The sequence below is a fragment of the Panthera uncia genome (genome assembly GCF_023721935.1).
Source record: "Panthera uncia isolate 11264 chromosome B3 unlocalized genomic scaffold, Puncia_PCG_1.0 HiC_scaffold_1, whole genome shotgun sequence".
In the NCBI taxonomy this organism is placed as follows: domain Eukaryota; kingdom Metazoa; phylum Chordata; class Mammalia; order Carnivora; family Felidae; genus Panthera; species Panthera uncia.
In genome coordinates, this window is record NW_026057582.1 from 31,189,780 (window position 1) to 31,216,052 (window position 26,273).

The 26,273-nt window shown below is 45.3% G+C and overlaps 1 protein-coding gene across 4 annotated transcripts in view; it reads right to left on the reverse strand.

Annotated features, from left to right (window-relative positions):
* The window catches only part of SUSD6 (sushi domain containing 6), a 98,014-nt gene extending 72,754 nt beyond the window's left edge, over window positions 1-25,260 (reverse strand). The window contains exon 1 of one of the 4 annotated variants that reach the window (XM_049612570.1): window positions 24,970-25,260. The gene's annotated coding sequence lies outside the window, so the exon portion shown is untranslated. The other 3 variants (XM_049612572.1, XM_049612571.1, XM_049612575.1) reach the window with 3 other exon arrangements.
* Between the last annotated feature and the right edge of the window lie 1,013 nt (window positions 25,261-26,273).

The window sequence follows — 26,273 nt, forward strand, 5'->3', positions numbered from 1 at the left end:
CCCGGGGAGATGGCTTGCTGGTGGCTGAACCAGAACTCAGTTCCCCTACCTCTTCACTAAACAGAGTTCTCTCAAATATCCCCCAGTCAGAATCCAACCAATGGGCTCCCACAATACCAACCCAGAAATGTTCCCCAATGTGTGTGCTCTGTCCATTCAGAGCACTCGGGGCTCGGCTCACATCCTGGCCTCTGCCCAATGAGGAAGTTCAGCAGCATCAGCCTCCAGGAACTCCAATGTGGCAGGAGCACCTCAAGAGAAAACAAGAGTGGCTGCCTGCCTCTGCCGGAAAACAGGCAGAGAAGGCACACATAGTAACAATCAAGGTAAGTTGCAGTTTTTGGTGGGTTTTTTTTAGGGGGTGGTTGTTAGCAAAAATGGGCCCCCCTTTGGAAATGAAGAAGAGTTGTTTGGAAAATTGGAGAAGACTACTGGCCAACACAGAAACAGGAGGTGAGTCTGAGTGACTGCCAAACCAGGCAAGTTTAACAAAGACTCTCCTACCCAGGGCTCCTGGGTGGGTCAGTTGATTAAGCATCCAACTCTTGATTTCTGCTCAAGTCATGATATCAGTTTGTGGGTTCAAGCCCCCAAAACTGGGCTCTGAAGTGGCAGTGCAGAGCCTGCTTGGGATTCTTTCTCTCCCTCTCTCTCTGCCCCTTCCCTGCTTGTGCATGTGCTCTTTCTCTCTCAAAGTAAATAAATAAACTTAAAAAAAAAAAAAAAAAAGGACTCTCCTACCCTTTCCCAGAGGAAGCCCATCCCTCTAGCTGGTCACACTAAATGAGCTGTGAGTAGTAGTCATTTCAGGGAAGCTGAAGGCCTCCCCGTTGGCCTAGCTGTGGTGGATAGGTCATCAGCCAGGGGGCCAAGCCACTGGAACTTCAGGGCACAGCTGCCCTCAGTGTCACCTCAGTATCTGCCTTCAATAACACTTGTTCTATGAAGGTCCCCCAGCCTCCAGCCTGCCACCCACCCACTGTGGATCAGTGTGTGCAGAGTGGAAGTACTTATTAGCTTTTCGAGTGTAACCCTCCATAGAATTTGAATAGAAGGCACAGTTATTCAACTGCAAAGTAGAATTCCTCCTCTTCTAACAAAACAAAGATGCATGCCAAGGACCAGCTAGCTGGTGAAAAGTGTGGAAAGAGGCTAAGCGGCACTAGGGTTATGCCCATTTACTAACCTCATCTAGACCCTGGCAAACCTCACCTCCAAGGCCTTGAAACATCAGTACAATGAAAACATTCTAATGATCAGATCTCTTTCCTGTCCCAAATGTCCTTGGATGCTGCCTCTGAACCCACACCCAAGTACGATCCTGGCCTTGAGTGCCAGTGCCAGCCCAGGACCCCAGGCACAGATATTCAGGGCAAGGATGTGGGCTGCCAGAAAAACTGACTTTCTCAGGAGCTGAAAAGAAATGTTTGGTCTAGTACAACAAAGGGACCGTAACGGGCACCTCATGTCCTAAACTCTTTCATATCTGCTACAAGGAACCTCTGGGTGGAGGGGGGCGGGGGGGGGGCATGTGTGTTTTGGGGGGGTCTGTAGCCAGACTTCCTTTTTGTCCACTCAAACAGCAACTCTTAAGAACCTGCCTTCCTGAAAGACAAATGCAGTTTGTTTCCAAACATCACTGAGAGAACTTCTTGTTTTCTCTCTCTGCTTTTTAAAACAGATGAATACTCCCCTAGGGAAAAAGCAGCTGTAAATACAGGAGAGGGTAGAAAAAGAATCCTGCTATGAGTTCCAGAGGAACCATTATACTATTGTAAAAAGCATTCTCAAAAGAAACAATACACCCAATCCAAACAGAAAACATACAACTTCATTCGAAGTACTTCTCTAAAATATAAACTTCGGGCAGATGATTTCTCTATACTCCAAGGCTGTTTCCTCCTCTACTCAACACGAAGACCTTCGCATATAAAGTAAGTTAGTGATTTTCTTCCCAGGAGACTTGGAAAGAACCAGCTCACAGCACAATCAGTGTACCTGCTACTGAATGCCTATCACCACCACCACCACCACCATCAAAGGGCTAAATTTCATTACCAAACTGCTACAGAAATTTAAGCAAATTTAAGCCATTATGTTTTTACGCAGACTGAGACCACGTATTTACTAGCTGAGAACAGAATGGGAAGAAGGAATAAATCGGAGACAGGCAGCCCGGCTTCTGTACTTATTACCTTCCAAAAAGAATAGCAGTTTTCAAAGGCTCAGAATTCTGGGAAATTGCCCACTGGCTTATTATATACCCCTCCATCACAACAGTAATGAGGCTGCCACCTCGAAGCCCATTTGCCAAAAATAAAAGATCTAAAGAGGTGTTTCAGAGAAAGTTTGTGAGAAGAAAATTCAAGCTGGTTTTATTTTCATATAAGCTACAATTAAATGGCTTTGCCTTTGCAACCGCACTTCCTACCTAGAATTCCAGTAAGTTTAGATGTACCCTGTAGACTTAAACTGGATTATAGGGAATTCAGCTAGCTAAAACTGGTCCCAGTCCATAGCTGTTATTTACTAACCTATTTCACAGTCCTGGGTGGGTCTGAGAAATAAACTGGGGATTGAGGAGGGGGTCAGCACTATGCTTACAATTCTGCCCAAATTGGAAAAGGAAGACACTGCTTTCAATTTCACACAAGATTCGAATATTAGCAGAAAAAATGCAACATAACCCTGTAAGCCCCATCAGTGACAAAATATTTATATTTGCAGAATGCATTCATATCCCCAAATTTCCCAGAGAAATCAATACAAATCCCATTAACCACAAATAAATCAAACGCTGAGTCCAACAGGTTTGTTCATTGTTGCCCCTAATTATCTGTTTCCTTAAGCCATAAGCTTCCCTATGGCCCAGCATCTTTTACCCTCCTTTTGGGAAGATTCACCACACAGGCATCTGGCCTCAGAATTCCCCAAGAACCCTGGTGGCCTTCTAGTATGAACACATTTTCCAAGTGAACTAGGATTTCAAGAGAATCTCAGAATGAGACAAACTCTTGGGGGACAAGCCTGACCCTTCTGCCTTTGCCATTTTCTCTCAGGTCTTAGAATCCTAGAACTACTCCTCGATGGTCTTTGGGCCTCCAGTCCCTGCTCTGCTCTAGGCCATCCAGAATTCTGCTAGGAACCACACTCTCAAAACATTGTGAGATCACCTCTCACTTCTAATGGGTCACCTCTGTCTACCCCATGTAGCATCATTTCCTGACAGTCCTCTATATTTTGCTTGTAACATGCACAGAAGGCACAGGCCCCAGCCCATTTGGAACCTTCAAGGGAGTTGGGGAGGCTACAAACCCAGACAGCAAACAATTAAGGTACACAATAAGGCAGGAGTATCTATTGCATTACTCTATGTGGATGCAATAGAATACTAAATCGTGAGGTATGAATATTTAGAAAATAAGAAAGAACAAGCAGCCACTTCTGGTAAATTAAGGACAAAATAATGAAAGCAAACAAAAATCAGAAAGGATCTGAACCAAGACCATCAAAGAGGACCTTTAAAAGGAAGGAAGGGAGATCTGACCTGAAAACTTAGAAAGCTGAATAAATATAGAGAAAGAAAAAGGAAACTGCTGGGGCTGGAAGGCTGAAGTAACCATGATACACTGGGGGGGTGGAGGAGGTGGGGAAAGGAGGGGGAGAGAGGCCAAGAATCAGGCAAAAACAGAAAAAAAAAATTCCATCTGAGGTCCTCCAGGACATGGGACAATTCTTATGGTTTCTCTAGTATCTATCACCTTGCAGACTCTGGTTATTCCACAGTATTAAGCATTTAGTTGAATACTTACAGTGAAACCAGTCTGTACAGCCATGAAAAACAGAAACTTCTGCTTTGGATGAGTAGGTAGTGGGAGCCAATGAACGTTCTTGAGCAAGAAACATGACCTAAGCCAATTAAACGTTCACTAAAGGCCTACTATGTGAAAGGCACCAGAATACTTAGTGCCAAAGGGCACTGCCACCATGGAAAAGGATGGTAATACTACCTCCCACACACATCAGGCTTCTTTCTCTTACCTAATCACACTTGAGATGAGAACAACGTTCATGGGAGATGAACCTGGCAAGAGAGACTAAAGCAGCCTAAGAGGCTAGACAGGGTGATGTCTGGCCAGTGTGGTGGTGACAGAAACCTACTGAAGAAAGAACTGGCAGGGCCTGTCTACTGACCAGAAAGGAGGGGCTCAGAGAGGGGAGTCATGATGACAAAGAAGTCAGAGCGCAGGAAGACTTGGGTTTCAATTCCCAGATGGTGACATTATTTCAGGCCATGCTTTCGCTCCCCTGACTGCCAAATGCTGAGGTCAATCAGCTCAGCCATTCTTCCTGTTTCTGGGAATGGGGGTTACACATTCCATCCTTCCCATCTGCCCACGGTCGTTTAAGCTGGTTGTGATTTCCTGTAATTCCCATTTGCAAGGAGTGAAGGGGATCGATAAGGAGAAGAGTTGACAATTCTTTTGACCATCACAACAGTGATAAATATATCTCAATAGTCCTGCACTAAAATTTTACTGGCAGCTTTTATTCTGGGCAGAGGAAAAAAAGGGGGAGGAAGCATTACATTTAAAAAGCCTTGAGACAGTGTTCTCCTCACCCCATGAGTTCTTCTCTGTGGCAGAACCCCCTAGGTGCATTTAGTGAAAAGGAGGGATGAGACAGAGAAGCATCAACCCTGAGAGCCAGTACCATGAGAAAAGAGAGAAGAGGCCCAAGAACCCTCACCACCTGGCTATGTGGAAAATGAGCACAAAATCAGGAGAGCAGGATCAACATAAGCCAGGCCAAAAATGCTTGAACATGCAGCATCACTGGAAAGAAGTAGCTGGCCTTCAACATAACCTCTCTGAAGAGGAGAGGGCACTTAGGGACAAGGGTGTTGCCAAGTGCTTGTCCCAAAGTGGGACTGTCCACTGTAAGGCTGAGCCACAGGAGGGCCACCCTGGCTGCCAGAAATGTGGTCCTTCTCTCCAAGACCCTGCCAACCACTCTGCCATCCCTGACCATCCTAGACAGAAGGAAGGAGCACAGTAAGAGGTGAACAGTGGTGACGGCTGGAAGGGAAATCACAGGTGCTTTTCTCCTTCCGTGACTGCTAGTAACCTGTACATCCTGAACTTTCTTCAAGAAACAAGTATGACTTGAGGTTTTTCAAATTTTGAGATGTGTACTTTATAAAGGAAAAGTACAACTTAGCCCTCTTTCCTAACTATTAAACAAGAAAAAAGAGTACAGACTGAAGAACATTTATCAGCCAAAGGAACTTGGTGGATTCTCTGACATTTTCTAAACAAGCACTTCCCTCCCACCAGTGATAGATTCTGACTGCTTGAGCATAGTCATGCTTCACACAGCGACCTCAAACAACTAAAATAAAACTGAGTGTGACCTGAGAATATCTGTTATGACAAAGCATTTCCCCAGTGCTCTGTTTAGGGTTCCTATAGGTGGCAAAAGGCCTTTTTATAAGCCTATAGCCTGGCTGTGTCAATGGAGAGAGGGATGTTTGTCATATGCCATACTCCCAGGGACACAGACCTTCAGGACAGTAATAATACCATCATTAACGGGCACTTGACTGCTTAATCATTGTGCATGGATCCAAGCATTTTCTAATATTTGATATAATCCTCATAACAACCTTAAAAGGTAGGTATTATCTCCATTTTTAGACAAGGCACAGAGAAGTTAAATAACTTGCCCAAGGTCATAGAGTTAGCAATTCATGACACCAAGATTACAAACTAAGCAGTCTCACCTCACAGCACACAATCTTGATAAAGGTTCAAATTTATTCCATGTTAGGTGTGTGTGTGTGTGTGTGTGTGTGTGTGTGTGTTTGAGAGCGAGGGCAAGAGCAGTGGAGGCGGGGGATGGGGGAGTGGTGAAGAATCCCATCACCCTGAGAATCATGACCTGAGCCGAAATCAAGAGTCAGATGCTTAACTGATTGAGCCACCCACACACCCGTAGTGTAACTCATTTTAAATATTAAAATTATCCTGGATATATTGTGGAATAGGAGGCAAAATTCTCATTCATTATAAGAAGAAAACAGGAAGCCTCGAAGGCTGTCCATACTGCTACTTGCAGCTGCATACCCTCTGGAGATGGGCTTGGACTTGGCTTGCAGCTCTGCTTCAGAACCCGAGCAGAGGGAAGCGTTTTCTGTGTGAACGCCAGGACCACACCCACAAGGGAACTGACCCCAAGGTATAAGGTATAAGCACACTTTGAGAAACATTCCTTTGGGGCATTCTAGAAACTTCTGAACCTGCTGGAAATCTGGGAACTAGGTCATGAGATGTTGATGGCTAATTCCCCTGAACTGCTAACGAGACAGGCGCGGCATGTTAAAAGAGCTATTCAAAGAGTGGAGTGGACTGAAACAGGAATTTAGAGACATTAACTCCCAAAGCTCTCTTTACAGACATACATCTAACGGAGAGGTTGCCCTCCCCACGATGTGTATATGTTTGCTCCCAATCTTCCACATCTGAGATAACCTGGCTAGAGGGTGCCTCAAAAAATGAGCTGGATTTCTCTGGAAAATAACTGCTAAAGATGGATACACTGCATATTAGTGGTCAGACTCTGATACCCTTAATGGAAACTTCAACAGAGAAAGGCTGAGGGGAAGAATTCTTTTTTTTTTTTTTTTTTTTAAAGTGTGTTCTTTAGAAGTCCCAACGCAAAGCAGCAAACACGCTGCCTGAGTCTTTGCCCTCATTTGTAAATTGAATAAAGACGTATTCACTTTAAGGTTTGCCTCTCTGTGTTTTATTTAGTCTGTCAGTAAGTGCCCATGAGCATATGTAAACTCACTCACCAATTCTGTCCTTCCTCCTTGGCTTAAATTATCTTGAATATTGCATTACTATACAAGAAACATGGCTCCAAGTTCAGAAACAGTTTCGGTAATTTAATTAAGTTGTGTAGAAATCCTAATGCTTTCTTGGGCACCAGGCTGACCTTTCCCTGCTCCTTTCTAGTCTCTGAGGGTAAGTCCTGGCTGCCGCCCCCCTTGGGGTGGGACTCCTCTCTTCCCAGATTTCCACAGGGTCTTAACAGAGGCCACACAGTGCAGTTTATAGTTCAGATTAACTGGCTCTGCCACTTACCAGCCATGCCATCCTAGAAATGTTGTTGTTGTTGTATTTATCCAATTTGGCATTAATTCTTACAACTGTGAAATGGGTATAAGCAACCTACTTCACAGCTGCTGTGAAGATTAGATAAGCTAATACAAATAAAGCACCTAGAACAGTGCCTGACATGTAGAAAGCACTTGATACGTGTTATCTTTTATTATGAGCCTACCTTATAATATTAAGAAGGTTTTACACGAATCTGGAGCTTTATACTTTTCAAGGCAGTCTCAATTCATTATTGCTACAATCAGTCCTCACAGTAACGACTTAAGTTAGACAAGACCGAAAATGTATGGGCATTTCCCGAGATAAGGAAGAGGAACTAGCCTGACCACGGGAGCGAGCTCGTTACTCACTATCCCCCTCATGACTGGAGACCTATCTCAGTCACCTTTGTATTCCACCCCATACATACTAGCAGGTATCAATAAATCAGTGTTGAATTGGACTGAATGTAGGGTTTGGCCATGGTATGTATAAACAGAGCAACCCTAGCCTTGGGGCAAGGAGCTGGGCAACAAATCAGAATCATTATTCTAGGGAATTCCTAGCTACCCTGAAGAGAGAGACAAGAGGGCCACCTTTCCCAGTCCTGACTCCAACTCATCTTTGAGAGGAATAGAAGCACTGCAGAAGAGGGAGCAGCCAGAGGTCACTTAGAGGTAAATGACAGAAGTGTCCCTGCTCAGCCTCTGAAGAAGGAGGGAGCCAGGATAATATAAGGGGCATATCACCACGCCCCTCCTGCTGGGTCAAATGGGGATCCATAAATGCGGCATCTCAAAGGCAGATAATGCTGCCTTCCATAACTGAAATGGGAGTTGTCTTTCACTACAGTACAGGCCAGTCTATAAATACCAGGGATTAAAAGGCTTCCTGTGTGGCCAAGTGCCACCTGCCTAAATACAGACACTATCTGGTCTTCCTTACCCCAAACAGACCCCAGAGCTTCCCTGAGGGAAAAGCCACCATCATCCAACAGTATACCCCCCTCCAAGTGATACCCCAACCTTTATTTGTTCCACTTCGGGTTATTTTTGCTCACCAGCCTCTCCCTCCCAGACCGTCACCCAGGGCCATCCTCTCTCGCTAAGTCCCTGCGCTGCAGCTCCCACCTGGCCCCGACTGACCTCCTCTCTCCAGGTTTTTGTTCTGTCTCCCTCACCACCTTGTCCTCCCCTCCAGCTTCCTAACCCACATCTACTTTATCTGCCCTGAATAACACAGGCTCTAGAATCACCCCGCCTTTGGTTCTTGCTCCAACAGAGTAAGTTACAGTACTTAACTTTTCAGAGCTTGGTTTTTTGATCTAGAAAGTGAAGACAAACCCACAAAAATACAGAACCTAGCACGGTGCCTGGCACAGAGCACGCGCTCTCCGCCTTTTTCTTCTTTCTTTTCCGAAAAAAAAAAAAAAGAAAGAAAAACTTTTCTGGCTTCCGTGACTGTCACTGTTCCTAGGTATCATGTGTGCTACATCCAAATGTCTTAACCCAAAGAAGTCACTCAAATTATGAATACTTTAGCCACCAATGTTATCTATGTAACAGGTACATTCTGGGCACAAGGTCCCATCAGCAACCTTCAAATTACACTAGAGAGGACTGGTTACCTTATTATCCGCCCCTCACCACCATCACCACAAATGGCCCATTTGGTGAAGAAAGTAACCAGAGAGGATAGGAAGACATAAAGCTGAGGGTCACTTCTGACCAGAAGCAAGGGATGAGTAAAGGCCTCTGTAAGGTAAAGGCAGCACTTCCACATGCGACTAAAACCCCAAAAGAAAGATTCCCATAATTCCACATTTACATATAAAAATGTTTAATTAATTCTGACAGCAAGAACAGCTGCCAGTTTTACTAGAAACACCATCTGGTTCATTTCTGATAAGGCCCAGGCACGACTTCACATAGGCCAGAGACTGCCTACAATATGGTTCCCAAAAGGTGGCATCTTCGATGACAGCTCCAAGGCAGTGTGCCATTCCTCTCTCCCCAGTGCTCGGAAGCTGCTCCTGCAGGTTCGTGATCAGGCCTGAGATAAACCCGGAGCTTGGCTCTCTTATGTCTTGGAGAATGTCCTCCAAAGTTTCCAGGCACCACCCTGGCTAAGTCCACGTACGGCCCTAGGACAAGTCACCAGATCTCTCTGTGCCTCACTGCCTGTAACTCTGAAGGGGCATTAGTCCCCCGCACCCCATGCATCAACCAGAATTCATTTAAGCAGGTCTATCTCCAAAAACCAGATAAATACGACAGAAACATGATAAACAGCTGAAAAACTTGTATTTTAGAGGAGCTTTCACAAAGCGGGTGGGCGCGTGGCTTCTCCACTGTAGAGTCTCATTTTGCGATTAGCGAAGAGTCAGAGGGTCCTTTCCACGAGGCCTTTAAGCTCCTCCAAGGATCTTCCTTTTGCCAAGCCAACAGGAAGCACTTTGATGTACTTCACTGAAGGCCTTTAGGCAGCCACAAATAAGGAAAAGAAACCAGTCTGGGAATCAGAGCAGACTTGTCTAGAGGTGCAGAGACCGGACTGGTGATAAGTACTGAAAAGTAACTGCCCTTCAGATCCTGCTGTGGAATTATATGATGTGAACGCAATACCTACACAGCAAGTATATATTCCAAAGAAATACAGATGACAAGAGTTGCTAGCCACCACTAAATGCAAATTTGGAAAAAGATCTATTTGGAACACACAAAAACAACATAAAAACTATAAAGTGCAAGAGTCTGTACAAATATGTATACTCCTTCCAGTCCACTAGGCAAATTTAGATTGATAAAACTTTTGACATTGCATTGCTTGTATTTTTCACCAAATGGTAAGTATTTCATGACCTCTATGAAGAAGGGAGCGAGGCCAATGTCGTAAAGTCCGATGAAGAGAAAACCAAAGAAGGGTGAGAAGTGTACTGTACAAACCCAAGGTGAGAAACTGGTGGCATCAGCTCTGACCCCCTAAGTCTGGGGATGAGGATCTCCCACTTTCTGGAAACAATTCTGGGCAGAAATCACTCAGGGTTTTGTTTTCTTTGTTTCGGGGGGAGGGGGGTTTCCTCAAAGTGTGAACACACAGAACAGGAGCCCACAGCAACAAAGCTCAAAAGCTATTTCCCACCAGGTCTAGTAACTTTAGCCCAATCAGTACCACAAACAGGCAAGGCAGGTCTTTATGGAGCAGGTGGGAAGTCACAGGCAGTACCAAAGTGGTATGGAGAGAGGCCTTCCCCTAGAGAGGCTGAGCCCGTCCTTGTGCAGGCCTTCCGGGATGAAGGAAGGAGATGAGCAGACTCAGGGCTGTGAGGCCGTCATTGTGGACTCCGGCAGGAGGGCAGTTAACAGAGAAGGTCACTGCTGCTGCTAACTCAACATATGACCTTAAGACAAGTCACCAAATGACTCTGCCTCACTTTCTGTAACTTTGAAGTGGGCATAACTCCCACCTCACTTCTAGCGTAGCTGTGAGGATAAAGCTGATAACAGTTAATATTTACTGAGCACTAACTATACGCCTTTACTAGCACGAGGCTAACCTCTTGATAGGTCTCCTCCACCCCCTATATGTGGTAGATACTACTATAAACCCCCGTTTTCAGTTGAAGAAGCTGAGGCTTAACAAAGAGACTTATCCAAAGCCACACAAGGCAGAAGGAAAATTTAACACTATAAAAGCAAGGGTCAACCACGAATTATGATCACTTCTTCCCCAAATAAACTGCCATTTGAGTATTTTTTAGTTATCAGGCACTGTACCTGGTATTTTAAATACCCCAATTTATTTGATTTTCTTAATAATCCCATGAGGGGATACTTTTAATTAAGTTCTATGTGCCAATAGTGAAAAATTCAAGTGATACAAAAAGAAACTTTAACAAGTTACAGTTTTCCTATTATCCCAAGATTCACCACCCCAAAATTCCCACAGCAAGTAATTAATATCTTGGTAGCTACCCTTCTGGAGATAGCGTTAATAATATCATCTCCATTTTATAGATAATGAAAATGAGCACCATAGAGGTTAAACTTGCTCAAGGTCATACAGCTGGAAAATGGCTGAGCTGACAGTGAAAGCAGGGTCATTCTGAGTCCAAGGCCTGCTATCCTCCACTTGTCTCCCACTCAGTACCCACTTCTTCAAACAATCGTCCATTTTCATTCACCACAGGAAAGGGAGAAACCATGCCTGGCCCACAGCCAGTCTTACTCCTCCACTTTCCTAAACTAAATGGAAAAAACAGGGCTGTCCAAGCACACCCTGCCTCAGGAACATCAGCACTGCTTTATGTCTGTCCGAATCTAAGCTGTCACGGGTGAAGCGGGACCTTCACTTCCAACCTCCTCACCACCCACACAGACTCATCTTTGCCTCTGGAAACAAGGGCAGGACAGTGGGGAAAAGGGGTTCAAGCCTCACCTATAGGAGACTGTCGTTTCCCTTGTCTGCAGAAAAAGCAAAGATGTTCCTTCAGGAGCCCTCATGAGTTCTCAGGCACAGACAGTCCTCCTCTGGAAACAGTGTTTACAGAGCTGCTCAAAATCTCCATCACAGAGTCCTTAGAATCCAAAGAACTCAGCATTCATTCTCTGGCTTACCCCCAAACGCAACTTCTAACACCAAAACTGCATGGATTTCTATATACCAGGGTTTTAACTCTATGGCCTCTCCCCTCCTCCAGAAAATAAAAATAAAGGTCCCTCGGCCAATATGGGAATGCTTTTCCTTAGTTAGGAGATGAAAGTTGCCTTTCAAATTTTATACACTTCCGCATTTTTGTCCCATCGGTACAGAAAAACATACTGACATACTGACCTTGAGAGTACCTATGCCGAGATTGAGTAGGGGAAAGGGAGAGGGGTTGTTATAATGTTTTCCATGAGAAAGTTAAAATTTATGAAGTCTGCAATTCCAGGAGGTTTCCTTCTCCCTGCAGGAGGTACCAACGTTTGAGTCCGTTGAGCCCCTAGGTGACTTGGTGTCACTAATTACAAGTATAGCGGATGTTAAATGTCTACTGGTTACCGAAGGCCTTGGCTTTCCCATTTGTAAAATGGGACTATAATCTTCCTCATAGTATTATATGACATCTCACATGAAAGCATTTTGTAAAATGAAGAAATTTTTATTGTTATTAATACAGATGCCCAGCCTGCAGAGTGAACACAGAGGAGACTTAAACCAGCACTTCCATCCTCAAGGGGCTTAAAATCTGCATGTAAAAGACAAATCAAAATACTGAAGCAACAATACAAAACATTTGTTGGGCTATGTGCTGCAAAGAATCCCTATGAGGAGGGGGCACCTGGGTGGCTCAGTTGGTTAAGTATCCGACTTCGGCTCTGGCCATGATCATACTGATCACTGTTTACTGCTCTTATGTGGGTTCAAGCCCCGGGCTCTGTGCTGACAGCTCAGAGCCTGGAGCCGGCTTTGGATTCTGTGTCTCCCTCTCTCTCTCTCTCTCTCTCTCTGCCCCTCCCCAGCTCGTGCTCTGTCTCTTCTCTCAAAATTATTAAACATTAAAAACACTAAACATTGTTAAGCATTAAAAAAAAAAAAAAAAAAAAGAATCCCTGTGGGGAGATCATTAAATGGGAAAGAGCATTCAATAAATACTTGTTCACGTAATAAAGTCAGACGCACTGCTTGAAAAATACCTGCCTTGTTGCTATTCACAGAAAGTTCTAGGAACACCAAAGGCTCTGAAATCTGTTACTCTGTTGTTGCTCACATATATCCAAGAAAAGCAGTTAGCATTTGTAGAGAGCAACCCTTCTTTCAAAGACATGATTTTTCTTTTTATAGTCTCTTACACTTTTTAAAAAATGTTTATTTATTGAGAGACAGAGAGAGCATGAGAGATTGGGGGAGGAGCAGAGACAGAGGAGACAGAGGATCTGAAGCAGGCTCTGCACTAAGCAGAGAGCCAGATGTGGGTCTCCAACTCACAAACCACAGATCATGACCTGAGCCGAAGTCAGATGCTTAACTGACTGAGCCACCCAGGTGCCCCAAAGATGTGATTTTTCCAAAGCATGCACAGACCTTCAAAGGAGATGACCCATACAACTACATGTTATAATTCCAGAAGTAACAGAACCACCCCCAAAAGAGCTGGGTTCTGGAGAACAAACAGAAACAAGGTGTCCCACTACTAACTACTTCCTTGACTATAACAGGATTCACAGTGGATGCTAAAAATACATTAAGTAAATAAGGCCAAACTGTAAACACTTGTAGGTTGGATTTAGGGCATGACTAATGCCTCCTGAGGCTTTTAAAAGATGGACAGAGTTCTAGAAATAAAGACCTGTGCCTAAAAATTAGCAGGGTAATTCTGGTCTTGGATCCAAGTTCTTTTTTTTTTTTTTTTTCTTTAAAGCTTTAAATGTTTATTTATTTATTTTGAGGCAGGGAGGGGCAGAGGCAGAAAGAATCTTAAGCAGGCTCCCTTGTCAGCGCAGAGCCCAACTTGGGGCTTGATTTCAAGAACGATGAGATCATGACCTGAGCTGAAATCAAGACGCTCAACCAACTGAGCCCCCTGGGTGCCCCTTGGGCCCAAATTCTTAAAGGATCCTGTAATTTGGTTCTCACTGGTCTTGCTAAAACATTTGGGAAAACCTCCAGTACCATCTCTTTCCTTCACCTCCTCCCACCTCCATGGTTTCTGAGCAGTCTTCTTTTCCTACCACCAGAGTAAAGCTGGTGAATGTTAACCGCTTTTTATCGTCTTGTTTATATCTGTTTTTCACTCAAATGAGGTCCCCCTCCAAATGTCTCTTTTTAGAATTTCATCAATAATACCATTCTTTGACTCCTTGTCATCAGGGCTCTTGGCCTCAAAGTCACCTTGCCCTCTCACACTTTTTTGACTTTAATCCTTTCTACCTGGTCCATCACTTATCAACCAAGTAATCCAGGAGCTGAGTACAAAGAAGTGGACAAGACCATCAATGACCTCCGGAGACTCCCAGTCTAAGCCTGAAACCTGGGCCAACAGAGATGGCTAAAAAATATATACAGGATGTGTGCTTATTGGGAGCTTTATTTATGCCAGTATTGTGTTAGGTCCTTTAATGCCCCAGCAGGTTATAAAGCCACAGAAAGATCAAGAAAAGAGGTATCACAAGTCAATATTTACATCTAAAATTGAGGCTTGTGGGAGATGGGAGAAAAAAAGATTCCCTAAAGAATTCACACTATTGATCTATTTCCCTTCCTCCAATTTCTCACTGTGGAATCCAGACCCGCTTTTCTCCCTTCATTTAAAAAAAGTGGGGGGGGGGGTACCTGGATGGTTCAGTCAGTTGAGCACCCAACTTCAGCTAAGGTCATGATCTCCCAGTTTTTGAGTATGAGCCCTGCATCAGGTTCGCTGCTCTCAGTGCAGAGCCCACTTTGGATCCTCTGTCCCCCTTCTCTCTCTGCACCTCCCCCACTCATGCTCTCCCTCAAAAATAAATAAACATTAAAAAATAAAGTACTTAAAAAGAAGATATTTCAGGGTCAGAAAACATTTGCACAATAAAAAATGATTAGTTAAATAAAGCCTGTAAACAGGAATCCTCACAGCAGACCAAACTCCTAGACCTAACTTACTCTGCAGGGAAAGGCAATTTGCTTTCTTGCCTGGAATGCCAGGAGGATTCTCCAAGGATATTTTTCAAGCCTACCTCTCTTCCAGGATGACTGCTGGATGGGAGCACAGAGGTCACTGAAAAAGAGTGACTCTTTCAGAGTATCAAATTGAAAGTCTACTTTACACAACAGATTCCTCCAATGCTATACTTCAAGTTAAATAACCAATGGGTATTCTCCAGGACAGTTAAGGCCATGATGGCAAGAACTGTGTCCATTTTGTTCTTTGTTTACAACTGTATACCTAACACTAACCACAGGCATTCACTAAATACTTGTCAAGCAAATAACCAGACTTACTTCCTTTTGGTTTCTGCACCAACCACCTACCTAACTCCCACCAGCCCGACATCACAGCCCAACCAGATTATCAGTTGACAAATTATTATGACTTGAAGGCGCATGTAAAGGGAAAAAAAAGATGGACCAATGAACTCTTATGAAACCCAGAGCCTGTTTTTCTTGCCATCCCACTGTGTAATAAGCAAAATCCCCACAGGACTGAAATGAGGAGGTAGATCGCCTTCCCACAGCACAGTTTCTACCTAGCAGGTAGATGAGAATCAAGGACTGATAAAGGTGTGGACCGGCTAACATACCATTTGTCAATTCTCTAAAAATGTCTTGAGCAGGCCAACTGAAAAAGCTGTACCCACTGAGCATAAAACTGCTCACCGGCTTTCTAGGGTGGAGAAAGCTAGCATACATAACCTCAGCCCAAGAAGCCTGGTTCCTTCCAGACTGATTAGGGATACAGTTAGAGATGTGTGTTCACACTGCAATCAGAATCACAGTTATGAAGGGTTCTGGATTGCTAATGGGGTGGGGGCAGGGAGCATCAGCCCTCCCAGACAGCATGTTCCCAACTACCACATCTAGGATGCCACCAGCACCTGCCACTGTCCCACCTGGTCAAGGGGGACCCAAAGGGGAAAATGACTCAGAGAACACATCCCATTGGTCTAAAGCAGGTGGTGTTTTATTAATTACAAGGAAGCACAGTACAGAGATAAATAGTTAAGCAGGGCCGACCTAAGCACAACAATGCCCAGTTTCTTCCTCGCAACTGAACTTAACGACTCATTCCTCTTTGTAATTTCACTATTAGATTCAAAACCACAATCACAAAAAGGAGATGAATTTGTTCCAAACAGTATGAGCCATACACTGTTCTGGGCTCCAATGCCCTTTCCTGAGACAAGCCCAGAGGAGAGAGAAGTTGATCGTACAGGGGAAGAAACAGCACTAGACTCGGGATCAGGACGCCTGGGTTCTCCCCTGGCCCCGTCACCACTCAGGGAGGTCGGCGCTGAGCACCGCATTTCCCATTCTTCCTTTCCATAAAGTGAGGAGGTAGGAGGAGACTATCCCCAAAGTCCCATTCTTCCAACTCTAGCATCTAATGAACCTAGAGTCTCTCTCATCACATACTTGGTTTGGTGTTCAAGAAGTTTTGGTAATATCTGGATACTATACTCAAGAATTTTAACCTTCAGGTAAGAATTTTGTATTACCTTACTCCCCCAGGACTTGGGAACAGAATTTGCATTACCAGGTAGAGAACACTCAAAAAATTCTAAAACTGTGGCAGGGAAGTTATGGCTGCATACATTTACATTTACACACATATACACCCAGGAACTTTCTGGAAGGATAGATCCTTGAGCTTGGCTCCAGGTACAGGAAACTAATACAGGTCCAAGAGAAGATAATTCAAGTTCCTACTTTTTGTCTGGCTTATTGGACAAAAGGCACGTGCCCTGTGCCCCACATTTCTCTGGGGTGGAAGCATCTTGATCTTCTGATAAGAAAAAAAAATTAGGTGGCCTGTATACACATACTTTCAAGAGCTTTTGGTAGTGAACCAGGAGTCAGGAAAGCAAGAACAGCTATTGATCATGAATGCTAGTAGTTCCAATTAGGACAAGGGCGAAAGGAGGCACTGCATTATTTCAGTCATATGGCTGGTATGGTGTGAAACCACCCAGGGGTAGGTCCTGTAGAGGAAACGACACTCCCAGCAGTACCATCTGTTCCTCTTTGTGTCTGGCATGAGCTATATTTTTAACCTCAGGTGCAACTGAGGTCCACCAGCAAGAGCCCTGTAAGAGCTGCTCTAAAGAGCAGTCTTTCTCAGACCTATATTTAAACCACACTCACAGCCCCTCTCCCTCCCCTTTACCTTGATGGTTGGCTCTCCATTCCAGCCTACCAGAAGCCTCTAAGCAGGTGCACACAGCCCCGGCATGGAATGTTTCATAAGAAAAGGAAAAGCTTCTGAGAACTATAAATTACATTTGATAAGGAATGCTCTGTGGGGTTCATGGTAAAGTTCACTCCATAAAACACAATGGTGCAATTTAGAACTGAGACTTCAGGCTGAAAATCCTTTTTTTTTTTTTTAAGCAGCAGTACATGTGCACTGAATTTAGGCACTACTGCATCTGTGAACTCCCACTACTGTTTAAAGTTCTGCACTGAAGATTTGGAAACAGTGTTATATTTTTTTAAAACTTATTTATTTGACAGAGACAGAGAAAGTGAGCAGGGGAGGGGCAGAGAGAGAGGCAGAGAGAGAATCCCAAGCAGGCTCCACACTGCCAGTGCAAAGCCCAATGTGGGGCTCAAACCCACGAACCATGAGATCATGACCTGAGCCAAAACCAAGAGTCGAAGCTTAACGGACTGAGCCACCCAGGCACCCCTAGAAACAATGCTATATTCTTACACATAATTCTTCCTTTCATTTTCTTAGTAGCATCTTTTCTGAATTCAGGGCAATATCCTCAACAACACAGGACCAAAAGGTTCTGCAATAACACTGTTCTTCCCCAAACAAACTGTATAACCAAGTAAAATGTTAACTCTAAAGTAGAAATATGGATGCAGCTTTTAAAATATCTCCCTAAGAGGGGCACCTGGCTGGCTCAGTTGGTAGAGAATACAATTCTTGATCTCAGGGTTGTAAGTTTGAGTCCCACATTGGGCACAGAGATTTTAAAAATCAATCAATCAAATCTTTTAAAAAATAAAATACCTCCCTAAGAAATGAAAACATATGCCTACACAAAACTTTATACTAATCGGTGTTCACAGCAACATTTATAATAACCAGAAAAACAATTCAGATGTCCATTACATTGCTGATGAATGGACAAACAAAATGTGATATACCTATACAACAGATCATTTATCAATAAAGTTCTGATATATGCTAAAACATGGATAAAACTCAACAACATTATGCTAAACGAAAGAAGCCAATTACACATTCTGTTTATGTGAAATGTCCAAACAGGTGAACTGTAGAGAGAAAAGATCAGTGGTGGCTGTGGGCTACAGGGATTGTGAGGAACTGGGCGTGACCACTAATGGAGTTTCTTTTTGGGGTGATAAAAGTGTTCTAAAATTAGAATATGGTGACAGTTGTACAACTCTGTAAATATACTAAAGTCTACTGGATTGTAAACTTTAAATGAGTGAATATTATGATATATAAATTACGTCTCCGTAAAGCTGTTTTTAAAAATTATGACAAATGAAATGACCCCTCGGAAAAAAATCGCCTTGAGCAAACCTTAGGAATAATCTAGACAGGGGCATCTGGGTGACTCAGGTGGTTAAGCATCTGACTCTGGATTTCGGCTCAGGTCATGATCTCCTGGTTCTTGAGATCGAGCCTGAGTCAGCCCTAAGCTGACAGCACGGAGCCTGCTTGGGATTTTCTCCTTCTCTCTCTGCGCCTGGCCCCACCCAACACCCCCCCATACGTGTGTGTGCACACATGAGCACGCTCTCTCTCAAAACAAATTATAAAAAAAGAAAGAAAAAAATAGTCTAGACATATGAGAGGCTATTTATTTTTTTCATGTTTCTTTATTTTTTCAAGTTTATTTTTTTTAAGTTTATTTATTTTTGAGAGAGAGCTCACACGTGCAAGCAGGGGAAGGGCCAAGAGAGAGGGGGACCGAGGATCTGCAACAGACTCCACGCTGACAGCAGTGAGCCCAACGGGTGGCTCGAACTCACGAATCGCTAAGATCATGACCTGAGCTGAAGTTGGATGCTTAACCAACAGAGCCACCCAGGTGCCCCTATTTATTTATTTTGAGAGAGAGGGAATGAGAGAATCCCAAACAGACTAGACTCAAGCTCAATCTCATGAACCTGAGATCATGACCTGAGCTGAAATCAAGAGTAAGCCCCTTAACCAGTTGAGCCACCCCGGTCCCCCCAATGAGAGGCTATTTAAATCACAGCTGATCTATTTGATGGAATATTATAAAGCCATTAAAAATAAAAATAATTATAAAGCCTATATGTCGTTACAGAAAAATATTTATGGTGTAATGCTAACTGGAAAAAACAGAATACAAAATTAAATGCACGCCAGGATTCCCAACTGAAAGAAAAAGCAGAATAGATGGAAATGATGTTTGTGGTAGGATGGTAGAATCACGGTGATTTTTTCTCCCCCTCTATTTTCCAAGCTTTCGGTAATCTTATCCCAGTGTATTAACAATTAAAAAAAAAAGTAGCCCCAGTCTTCTCCCTGACAGTTTGCCTAGGCTACCACTTAAAATGAATAAGCAAAATCACCTTGTTCTCTTTTTCAAGTTCCCTTTTTAAACTTCCACCCACTTAGTTTATTGAGATCTACTGAGAACAGCCCAAAGAAGGAAGAATGGGATAAACAGTCCTATCCCATTCCCAGAAGCCGCTTTCATTTTACTGGCTTTGTCAAAAGCCCAAGCCTAGTCTAGCCAAAAACCTAGCAAAGACAGTCTACACACAGGCCAACTCCATGCTCTGATCTTACACTTCTGTGGGTGAAGGCAGGCTGGCAGGAGGGTGGATTTGGAAAGATTAAACTTTCCCCCTCCTTCGGAAAGGATGCTAAGAAAGGGGAGGTTGGGAAAGAGCCCCTATTTATATCTCCTCTCTGAGGTTTTACGTCCAATCTCCAACTACAGGAGAAAAGAATCCTGAGTCACTGAATTTTTCACCACAAAAGATCCTCCTCTTCTGAGTAACAAAGAATTGTCAGTCACCAACTCTGCTGTCTGCAAACCCCTGAGAACCTATTTCTGTCTTCAGGAACCCAGGCTAACTTTCCTCAAACCAAGCAATGGAGCTCTACCAAAAAACAAAAAAACAAAAAACCAGTCTAGCACTTGTACACGTGCGTGTGGGAGGGGGAGTATAAGACGGGAGAGTACATTTAAGGGCACACACAGCTATCAGGTAATTTTCAGGATCTACTAACACTGGCAACAGTAACTGGGAACTACATATGTTTCTGCTTGAGAAAAATGCTTCAATAATATCCTGTTTCTGGAGTATTGCATGAATTCTTGGCATGCAGCCTTCAGATGTTTCAAGGGTGCTATTTTCCTTTTCTGAGATGTAAGGGTCCAGGAAAGAGAATACATCACAGACAACAGCAGAGCCTGCCTGTGAAACCCGTCCAGTTCTCACTACAGTTGCTACATTTTCTACTGTTGCCATACCAGTACCTTCACAGAGACTCAAGTGTCCCCAAGCCCCGACAGAAGCACAGGTGGCCTTTCACAGCCAAAGTGACCCAGCTCAGCACCACTGGAGGTCTACCAGCAGAGTGGAGACTTCCACACTCAGGTAAGAATCAGAGGATGAGAGAGCAAATGGAGACACCCTGCTGGTTTCTAGGCCAAAGGACTAAAAGGGAAAGAAAAAGGACACCATCAGAGACACACATGAGCACACAAAAAAAGGAAACGTCCACAGGTGCCTGACAGGTTTTACTGCTAAAATCTAAGCCTTATAAGAGGTACCTCTTTCCCCCGCACCTCTACTTTTTCAAATAAAGGTTTTACACAAAGACACGAACTTATAAGCAACTTATAAGGGAACAATGGCTGTTGCCTTGAATCTGAGCCAGAGTGGGAGTGAACAGATCTTGATGCTCAAGGACAGTCACCCCAACGCTGTCCTGAAATTGCTTCACTGGTCTCAGATTCACAGCTGTTAACAGCTTCAAATAAATACCATCACAAAACCCTCAGCCCCAACCTCAATTTGCATCCTTTACTTCTACCTGTATGAAAACAGCCCTCCCACACTACAGGCATTTTTTTTCTCACTGATCTAGTTTCCAACTTTCCTGCAATGTGGCACCAAAACTTAAGAATGTTAATTTTTTAGGGGTGCCTGGGTGGCTCAGTCAGTTAAGCGTCTGACTCTTGTTTTCGGCTCAGGTCATGAGCTTGGATTCCACGTCAGGCTTCGTGCCAACAGCGTGGAGCCTGCTCCGGATTCTCTCTCTCTGCCCCTCCGCTCCCCACGCACTCTCTCCCTCAAAATAAATAAACTTTAAAAATATATATTATTTTTTTAAAAACCATTCCACTCAATAAAATCTCACTATCGTGGAATATGTGGGTGACCCCAAGACTGAAGCCTTCTTGAGGAGAAACCAGGAAAAAGAGTCTCTATTATCATATACGTATTTGTCCTAATGCTTACCCTTAACCCAACTGTCCTAATCCTTAACACTCAAGTCTGCTTTCAAATATGTGTTCTTTCTCCTCTATTTGTTCTTCCTCCTACTACTTAAAGGAATGCCTCTAAACAACAAGACTTTCCTACTGTCCAGGAAGACAGAAGGAGGAAAGTGAATCCCACTGAACAGCTTCAACTAGGAGACCACATGTCACGTCAGGAACTCAGTAAAATGCTTCCTGCGTGGCAATTACACAACCAGTACCGGGGGGGGTCTGCTGACATTCAGGCTTCCCGGTGGGCTTTACAGTCCCGGGCTGCCTCTCAGGGGAACTAGAGGGGAAAAAAACGGCATATCCGCTCTCTGGTCTTCCTTCTCAGCCCACAAGCAGTTCTGCTAAAGACTTCACAGTTTCACTGGTTTTAGTACAGAAATGAGTTAGATTAAGTGACTCGGATTTTTTTTAAAGATATCATTCTCTGAGCCCAGACACAGGCACCAGCACAGGTGACCCTGCAACAACACTGGTTTGAACTGTGTGGGTCCACTTCCACACAGATTTTTTGCGGTACAGTATTGTAAATGTTATTTTCTCTTTCTTGTGATTTTTCTTTGTAACTTTTTTCTCCAGCTTACTTTATTGTACTAATGCAGTACATAATACATGTAACATACAAAACAAGTGTTAATCAACAGCTTATGTTATCAGTAAGGCTTCCTGTCAACAGTAGGCTATGAGCAAAGTTTGAGGGGAGTCAAAGTTATACATAGATTTTCGACTGCATAGGGATCAGTGCTGCTAATCCCGTGTTCTTTAAGAGTCAACTGTAGCAAGCATAGTTATCTGGTTGTCAAAACAGCTAAGGATATGGGAAAAGAGCACGGGAAAAATTTAAAACATAAGGCAAGTTTTTATCAGGAGGACAGAAAAGTACAGAGGGAGTGAAATAATGCTTAGGAGCAATAAACCTGAAATAAGCTCTTACTTTTAAAAGCCAGATGCCTTATTACCTTCAGAGAGTACCTATGTGTGTATGGAATGGGAGGGTAGCTGTAGAAATCGCTGCCCCGGCAACAGCAAAGGAGGAAATCCCCTGCCAGGAGATGCACCATTACATAAGAGCACAAGTTCAGCCGCCACACAACGGACACCTGCCAGGAAACCAAACAAAGTGCTGAGGTCTCTTCATCTGCCAGCCTGCATCTGTAACACCTCATTCTACCTTTCTTCTTCTTTCTGTTGCCTAAATTCTGGGCTTTGAGAAGGCAGGCCTCAGCAAATAAGATGAACACTGCCATGTGACACCGGGTTTGCTCTCAGGGTTTACACATTTGGGGGTGGGGGGAGGGGGTCAGTCCTACTCTGAGCACCCAGGGACCTGATACCCCCCCGATCTAGCTATAGGTGAGGATTTGTTTCATATGCCCTGTCTACTACAGTATCCAAAAAGCCACTCTGTGGACAGGAAGTCCTATCTATCAGGCTTCATACCAGTAGTCTCCTCTAATTTAACTTACCGGACAGAAGTTCCTTAAGCAGCAAATGGTTGCCAATGAAAATTAACAACATAAATCAAAATACACGGACTTAAAGACCACGAACTCCATGAGGGCATGGCTGGATTCTTACTCACTGCAGTATCTCCAAAACCTAGCACAGTGCCGGGCATACATTCTGTATCACATAAATACTTGTGAATACTGAATGAAGGAATAAATAAGCAAATGATTATTGTGCACATACCATAAATGTGTACCTGGGAGAGTTATGGATGCTCATGACATGCGAAAGAGCCTGAAGAAGTAGTGCTTTGAAAAAGTTCTAGAAATACTCCATTTTTAATTTTACCAAATGGCAAGCAAATTAGAAGCTAACAGTAGAATCTAGCAGTTAAAGTGTGGGCTCTACCATGAGCTACTTTTATGACTCTGGGCAAGTTATTTGTTTGGCTTTGGTTTCAACTGAAAAAAAAAAGGAGGGGGGAACAGTAACAATACCTAGGGGCGCCTAAGTGGCTCAGTCAGTTAAGCATCTGACTTGGGCTCAGGTCATGATCTCACAGTTCGTGAGTTCAAGGGCTACGTCGGGTCGGGCTCTGTGCTGACAGCTCAGGGCCTGGAGCCTGTCTCAGATTGTGTCTCCCTCTCTGTCTGCCCCTCCCCTACTTGTGCTCTGCCTCTCTCTCTCAAAAATAAACATATATATATACATATATATACATATATATATAAAACAATATCTACCACAAAAGTCTGTTATTAAATGAGATCAAGAAAGTTCTTGATACAAAACTTGGTATACAGTCCTCAAGAACTCTTCCTATCGTTGCTGTTATTGTTGTTTTATTAAACACCTCTTTTACGGAGGGGGAGGTAAACCTACTTCCGCTTCTCCACTCAACCAACTGAAAATTTTCATTTCAGGCTGAATCTGCATCTAGCTAAAAATGCAAAGCCCAGAAAATTCAAAACTCAATGCCACGAACATGTCTCTACTAGCCTCCACTAGATGGTGACAATTTGGGTGTGGAATTCCCCAAAGAGAAAAGGTGTGTGCATCCTTCAGACATATGTTTTAAACCAGAGGAATGAAAAGAGCAAGAAATGAATTCACCACTGCTGAGGATGGAAAGACACTTCGTACTCCTACCGCTGCAGGTCTCGAAAGGGAGTAAATGCCTCCTCCAGTTAAGTGAACTGGGTAGTTTCACTGCACCTCTGCACAGAGCTGACACAAGCCCAGTTAGCAAGAGCAACAAAGCCCTGCGAGCCGCCTGCCACAGAGAGTACGTTCTGTGGGAACAGCAGTATCAGGCCTCTGGGCCAAGACATGAACTTCCCCCTAGCCAGCCAAAGACTTGATTGTGACTCCTCTTTCCTCCCGAGTCTTGTGGTCCCACCTCACCCCCACCCCATGCTAACCTCGTTACAGGTAACTTTCCAATTCAACAGCCCCACAGCCGGACGACGCGGGAGAGTCAGACCTCCACCAATATCTGGAGTCCCCAAAAGCCAGGAGTAAGAAAGCAAGTCTACATATATAAACAGGAAGTGGTTTCGGTGAGTCTCAGCCCGGATAATAAGTAAAGTTTTTGAGATTAAAGACCAGACGAGGCGCGGAGGCTCCAGAAAGCTCCGATGCTCCCACACACGGGCTCCAAGATTTCCTCAGGAAATCCACCGTCGCCAAGCCAACCCTGCCCGGCGCAGGACCGGCGGCTTTGGTCGGCCCGAGGGGAAAATAACAGCAATAAGAAAGAGGGCCTCCGCCTACCTTCTCTCCCGCGACCCGCAAAGTGTGGTCTCCGCCCTGACTCCCGGGCAGGGAGCACGACCCCCACGGCGGGCGAGGCCAGGCGGCGCGCCCCGGTCCCGGCCACCAGCTCGCAGCCGAAGACCGGCAGTCCGGTCCTCCTCCCGGCCTCGGCGCAGCCCACGCCGCCGCCGGGTCAGCCTCCCCGGTGGCCCTCCCGGCCCCTCGCGCGGCCGTCCGGGTGACAGCGGGGCCAGCGCACACAGCAGCAGACGCCGGGCGGGCGGCCGGCCGGGGCTCCCCGACGTGCCTCCAGAGCAGTGCGCACCAGCCCGGCGCCCCTGACAGCCCGCGGGGCGCGCCAGTGACACAATGCCTGGCCCCGCCGCCCCCGGGCCGCAGTGACAACTCACCCGGGGAACGGCACCGCGACCTCCGCGAGGGGGGCGCTCGAAGCTTCCGCAGCGCCGGGATCCGCTCTGCCGCCTGCGCGCGCCCGTAACCCTCTCGGGTCTAGGCGAGGCCCTGCGTGCCTGGTCTGGCTGGCGCTGGCCCGCGCTGCGGGAGAAGGCGGTGGGAGGCTGGGGGCGACGCTGTCGCCGGCTTAGGAGAATGGAACGCGGTGGCGACGGCAGTGGCGGCGGCGGTAGCTCCCGCGTCACTGGCCCAGCTGTACCGCGCGGGCGGGGGAGGACCGCGGAGTGCGGGGGGAGGGGAAGGGGCGGGCAAGGGGCGGGGTCAGGCGCGCACGCAACAAGCGCCGGCGTCGCGCCGCCGGGACCGCCCCGCTGGGAGGCCCTGCAGATCGACCGCTGCCAGCACGCACGCGCCGCCGGAGGGGCTGCACGCCCCGCGGGAGGCGAGCCTGGAGCCGTGACGGGGGGAGGCGGGCGCGGGGGACTGCTTAAAGGGACAGTCACGCCTACTGCGCTGGAGTGGCCGAGGCCGTGGTACCGACCTAGCCTGCGCCGCGTTTGCAGTGCGCTCTCCAATTCTTTTACTATCATTATTTTGTAGATATTTGGGATGTTACTAGGATTATTGGATTACTATTATTTGCAAATAATTTGCTCTCAGGTTCACAGGGCACTTTCCACGCACGTTGGTTGCCTTGTTAGGTCTTGAATCGCTTGCCAGACCTAGGGCTGATGCAGATCATTATCTCCCTATTCAGAAGTGCTTCCCAGACTGTGTAGCGTAGATGAACAAGCTCCAAGTTGTCCCGGGGTTGGGGGCGGGGGGTGGGGGTGGGAGCTTGAAAAATGCAGATTCGGGATAGTCTCCAGCCATTCTGATTAAGTAAAGCTAGGATCGGATTCTGGGATCTATTTTAAGAAGCATTCCGAAGTGATTTCTCAGCATACTGAAAGCACTCAATGGATCTCAAGGTTGAGAAAACAGTGGTTAAAAGCAAGAATTGGCAGAGTCAGGGCTAGGACCCTGTCATACTCCTAACTTTGTTTCCCATCCTGAGCCTTGCCCCTTTGGGCTGTTTTCCAGCATATACTATGCCAACAGTTTGTGCACTGTATCACTACATCATTTGTTGGTGATCTCACTGCAACCCTGGGAGATAAGTCCTCTGTTTGGGTGTTTACAGGGCTTGTGGCCCGTTCATGGCCAAGATGGTGACTTACTGTCTTTGTGCCCCAGGGCCTCATGCAGTGCCTGTTCAGAGATGCTCGCTGGCTCAATAAATGTTGCAGCTCTCCTACCT